Genomic DNA, 6,510 nt, shown 5'->3' on the forward strand with positions numbered 1-6,510 from the left:
CTAAATTTTTCTTTGAGGAACCAAAAAAAGGTTCTTCTATGGCATCGATGTGAAGAACCTTTTAACCATCTTTATTTTTAAGTGTAGCCTACATAGTGATTTAGTTAAATACAATAGTTGTACTCCTCAGGCACAAACTTGTTAATAACTAAAATAATTTTTTAAAGGATTTTTTTAGATTGAAAAGTCTTAACATGTACACTGTAAAACATACTTTGCTGCCTTAAAATTTTTGTTGAATTATCTCAGATTTACAAGTCATTTCAACTTACTATTATTTATCTTGACTAGAGATGAGTTGTTATAACTACAGGTGAGTTGTTAGAACTTAATTAAGTTGACTTTTCTCAACTATATTTTATAAGTTGCGACAACTCATTTCTGTTGACATGACTTGTAAATCTGAGTTGATTTAACAAAAAACTTTAGGGCAGCAAAGTATTTTTTACAGTGTATTAATTTAATATTTGTGTACTTTGGGTCCCTGCTCCTCCACTCCATTCATTAAAGAGATAGTTTACCCAAAAATGGGGATCAAGTAGTTTAAAGCACAGTCCTAAAATTTACAAAGAAATGAATTGCTTTAAAACACTGAAATAAAAAATGCAGGAAGTGTGTGCGTGCGTTCGTGCGTGTGTGTGTGTGTGGGGGTGGGTGTGTGGGTGTAATAGAGATGTGCATCTTCATAACTGAGTCCGATGTGATACGCATCTCGATGCATAGCCTATGATACGATACATAAAAGATACATATTAAGCAGCTATCGATGCAATGCAATTCACCCCTTTACGATGCAGTGCGGTCCGATGCAATGAAAAAATATGATGCTATGCAATTTAATATGGTACACTAAAACCAATAGCTTAATGAAAAGAATATAAGGAAATGGCATCTACTACCAGTAAATGCTTTGGACACACCCACATTTTTTTTGCCTCCGACACTCATAGATAGTGAATCTTGCCATCCCTAGTGTGTATGCGTGCAAGCATATGTGATAAAAGGGACAAACCCAACCTATTGTATTGTAATTTAACCTATAATGGGTTTTTTCAACCCATAATGTTGGGTTGCATTATGAGGAATTATTAGATTTATGTTTAATTTTATTTTATTTTATGTTCTTGTAAACAATGTTGTGCTCTATTAGTAAACTCTTTGGTTGCTTATACGAATGGTAATATGACACACAAAAATGACAGAATAATTAGTGGGAGCATTTAATACAGATTTATTATTGACTACTAAACTCCACAGCAACCTTTGCTCTCTGAATTAAAGTGGATACTGTAATAGTAAAGTGCATAGTTGTTTTTGCAAAGCATCTGTAACATTCGGAGCATCCCACTTTACACACGCAGGCAAACCATATCCACGCTCTTGCTTGTGTTTTTGTTTTGATGCACAGTGCATAATGTTGGTGACAAAGTTTTGCAAGAGCAGAGTAGCCTAACGTTACTCCATATTCCTTCGAAAGACTCTCGCGGACCCTTGTTACAAGGTCCTCACACTGTGCTATCCCACTCACAGCACTAAAAACAAACCTTGTGCCCCCGGATCAAGCCCCTGTGCAGTGCTGGTGGTCTGACTGACTGATTTTAACGCATTAATGAGCGTTAAATTGTTCATATGTCTATAAGTAGGGCCTACCAAGCATGTAAACTAAAAAAATAATTATTTTTTTGAGATTCCTTTTTATATTGGTTATATTGGTTATATTTACAGAGGTTTTCAAACTGTGGGTCTACATAAAATCCCAAGGGTGCCTCCAGAAGGTTTTAAGAGGTCCCCAGAAATGTCACAGAAACAACATTTTGATGAAATTATTGTTACTTTTTCATTTCTAAGTGTTCATATTTATTACTAAAGTGTTTATCTCTCCATTCTTACTACAGAATTTTTAACGTTATCTGTCACGAATTTCAGGAGAGAACCCAAGTGCAACGATGAAGGGGTTAACAAAAGACTTTAATTATAAAAAAAGACAAAACAAAGGCCCACGTGGGGGCAAACAGTAAATGTAGACAGAAGACTTGACAAAAGACACTTGACTAGATACCTGACTGGAATACACACGACTTGGAAACATGAACAATACAAAATGAACCTGCACAGAACTAAGGACAAGATAAAATTATATAAGAGAAACTAAACAAGATGACGAGGGGGAACATGTGATGGGAGAAAACCAATGATTACTAATAAGCAGGAGAATGAGGGGGCAGGGACAAGAGACAAGACACCGGAGGCACGTGACCCAATAAGAAAGGCATGAGCCTCCACATAGAGCCTGGGACTGCCAGAACCCTGCCATCATGACTAGACATAAATACAAAACAAGACTCCTAGGCAGGATCCTGACAGTACCCCTCCCTGTGGCGTCCCCAAATGTCACGGTAGGAAATCCACTGTTTCCTCTGTGTCGTGTGTGTGTGTTTGTTTGTTCACTCACCTCTGCCATGTGCTCATTAGAGCGATTCAGTTCACCTGTGTGTTAATTGTCTCGCTCCAGCTGTTCATCATTACATCTCCTCCATAAATACTCACATGACTTTCTGTTGCCTGCCAGATTCTCACTTTGTGTTCGACATCGTGTTGTTTGCTTGTTCCGTGTTCTGTGGATTACGTTTACAGTTTGATGTGTATTGTCGTCGTCGTCTTCGTGTGGATGTTCCCGTGTTCAGCCTGGATTTCACCACTGCTCACCACTCCACCAACGTCGCACTCAACCATCAACTTCCACCGTAGTCTTCGCCACCATTGCCCACAACAACAACACCGGACTGTTACTTCCGCATTGACTCTCAATACTCTCTCTGTGTTTACTTTTAATAAACATTGTTAAATTATTCCCCTGCAGTTGTTTCCACTCCTTACGTGTCATTACACCAAAGGGAACACACAGACAAGACAATGACAAGGAGTACAAGACAGATAATAACAAGACTAGACTATGAACACATCAAAAATATAAAATAACAAAATCAAGTGCTAGAAAAACAATGCAAAATCAAAATCAGACAAACAAGAGTCCACTAGATAAACAAGACAAAACAGTCCAAGGGGGCTTGGGCAGTGGTCGCTGCAGCTGTAGTGCAGACGGTTGTGGCTGCGGCCGATGCACAGACGGCTGTGTCGGCGCGGACTGCGCGGGCTGTGTCGGCGGCGCGGACTGCGCGGGCTCGGCCATCTCGTGAGTAGGGTTGGGTGCCGAGGCGCGGTGCCGTTGTGGCGCCGAGGCCTGTATGGGCGGTGCCTGCCGGGCCGAGTCGGAGCGCAGATTTCGGTGCCTCATTTCGGTGCCTCTTGGTGCGTGAACGGTTGACTGGGGTGTTTTGCTCTCTGTAGCGCAAAAAGCATAATCACACAAGCACAGCACAATCGCTAGATAAATTATACTGCACTCATATGGTGTAAATAATTTCCTCACTTACAAAATTCAAGTGAATGTGAAAGTCGGAAAGATTTGATAATACAGAGGATTCAAGTTTGATTTCTTCGCTTAACGTAGGTGAGTTTGTTCATATTTTACATTATTGTATATTGATAAAAAAGGGAAACCAATCATTTGTTTTGAAAAATCTAAGGATCTTAGATTTATTTATGTTATAGGTCTATTCGTTTTTGTTAAACGTTTTGTTTAATATAAGCGAGTCATTTTACATTTTTATTGTTGTTCTGTTTTAATAAAAAAATAATAATGAACAAATAAGCATTTGTAGTAATGAAAATTATGTCAATTAAATCTTTCATTTATTTGTGTTTTAAAGCAGATACCATCCGTCAAATTTGTTTGATTAATAAACAAGCAATATAAGCAAGTTTGTCATTGGAGCTACTATTTTATTGGAGTTTAGTTTTTCGTTAAGAGTAATAATGAACAAACATTTTAAAAATTATTTTTATTAATAAATGGAAATATTAAATAATCTAATGTTAAAGATTAAATAGCCAACTTTTAAACTTCTTTGCCAAATATATTTTCATTTAAAATATGCGCTGTGTTTAATAAGTTTAAAATGTGAAAAAATCCTCATCTGCACATCCCTAATAATACAAATCGAACAAATTTTGTAAGAATATATGTCCAGGTTATTTTTGTATTCTGACTTAAAAGAACAATTTGAAAAATGAGATCCTCAGAGGAGCGCGTGAATGCCGCAATTGATCTGATGGCAGCTTATTTTATATTTTATATGGTAACATTCCTTCAGAGAATTTGCTAAAACGTATTATCTCACTAATGTTTTTATATTAGTACTTCGGCTGATATTGGCCTGAGATGGGCCGCGGCAGTCACGGGTGTCAAGCTCATCGGAGACAAGCAGAAAGCGTCAAAACGTGAATGGTTTTACAAGCCGATAAGAAAATATTTTGGATGAATTCCAAATGCTGTTTTGCGCCATTGAAGGGAACTTCACGAAGAGGATTTCGCATGAACAGTCGATCCAAATAAAGAGAAAAAGACCCTGTATTTTATTGCTCTATTTGCCAAGTGTGTTTAATTAGCCACACTATGAGACACAATTGCGCAACTTTCTCTAGAGTTCAAGAGATCTGACCTTCGAAGGGAATAGGACATAGGGAGGATCACTTTCGATTAGAACTCGCCCTTTATCTTTTTGTGAGCGGCAGCCGCGTAGGCTTTAACCAATCATTGAACAGATTATTAACAACCAATCATAGAACATTTTTCTGAGCTCAAAGTGGAGTTTTGAGAAGATTTTATTTAATTCACAAATCAAAAATTTCATTAATATCATTAATAAACAAATGACAAACAGAGAAGAATTTTCATAGTGTTTTATGCTGTACTTTCATCTACCATCTTTTTGTGACTCTTTTTTTCAAAGTACCGCTTCAGGCACCGGAACCGTTTTAAAAGTATCGATTTGGCACCAGTATCGGAAAACCCAAACAATACCCATCCCTAATCGTGAGTCTCGCTCCTCCCTCAGTTTCCACCCCGAGGAGGTCCCAAAACATCCCAACGACAACACAGACGAGAAGACATAAAATTTAAACAAGTTTTATTAAATATTTAAAAGGGAAAAGGGGAAATCTAAAAAGGGCTGCTGGAATCAGATGGAGAGCTAGGGGAACTAATGTGTATGCCCAGGCTCGTCCTCCCGGACTCAAGGGCGCAGAGAAGGGAATGCCTCTTGATAGACCTTGTGCACAACAGGTAAGTGAACCTGGGTTTCCTTCCTCAATTCACCAGGCGGCAGCAGGTATCTTCTCAACCTCTGGCCCTGGGCTTACAAGAGGAAATAACAGTTGCAAATGCAAGGGTAAGTACGTAGACAGAAACAACAACTCTTAACTGTAGGTTATCCAAAGGCTTACGGTTCATCCACTGATCACTCTGTGTTTGTTGTACAACAGGGGTCCGGGAGGGTGCGCCGATCAATATCACAGCTCTCAGTATTGAACACACAGACATACAGGTGAGTACCCCGGACTTTTAACTTTAGGCCAACAGGTAAGTTCCCAGGGCTCTTGACGTTGGACAGCCAAGTGTAAGTACAGGCCTTTCACTTTGGACAAACAGGTAAGCACAGGGGACCTTTAACTTGGGACAGCAGGTAGGTGTACGGGGCCTTTAACTTGGGGCAGCAGGTAGGTGTACGGGGCCTTTAACTTGGGGCAGCAGGTAGGTGTACGGGGCCTTTAACTTGGGACAGCAGGTAGGTGTACGGGGCCTTTAACTTGGGACAGCAGGTAGGTGTACGGGGCCTTTAACTTGGGACAGCAAGAAGGTGTACAGGGCCTTTAATTTTGAGCATGCAAGGAAGCTTCACAGGTGAGTACTTGGTAAGCTTAACTTACGGCGGGCGGTGAATACCCTGGGCTTCAGCTTTTAGCAGGCAAGGAGGCATTGAATTTTCGAAGCACACCAGATAGAGGAGGTGAATGTGGATTTATCCTGAACGTGCTTGCAAGCAGACTTCCCAACACTTTCACTTCGCAATAATCGATGAAAACAGTCCCACATCGACACAAGCCCTTGGCTCCTGACCTGTAGGTGGGTAGCAGAAAACACACACTTCACTCACATTTATCAACTCCTCTATATTTGCAGTGAGCATACAACATCTTTCTACACAGGCATGGGAGGATGAAACCATCGTGTGCAGATATGAAAACAGCCATCCAATCCCACCACTCAGCTCCTCATATACAGGGCTCTTTGCTCAGCCTAGGATGCGATCACTGGCAAATTAAGACCAGTATCACAGTTTCTGCCCATGCTCGGAGACCTGGATAAGCAGGCGACAAGGACAGAAGGACAGCACGTGAAGGCGTAGATGTCACGATCCTGAAACTCCTCCTTATCCTCCACTACTCCCACGCTTCACAGCGACTAAAACAGACTGGGTGATGAACAAGCAACCATTGCTACTACACACAGACGAACTCTGATAGTAACAGGGCAGAGATAAGGATAGCAGTACATAACAGAAGGGGTTCTGATAGATCACTGTTTCTCTCTTTTCACAGTACCTCACA

Source organism: Misgurnus anguillicaudatus, chromosome 3, assembly GCF_027580225.2.
Source record: "Misgurnus anguillicaudatus chromosome 3, ASM2758022v2, whole genome shotgun sequence".
NCBI classification, from domain to species: Eukaryota; Metazoa; Chordata; class Actinopteri; order Cypriniformes; family Cobitidae; genus Misgurnus; species Misgurnus anguillicaudatus.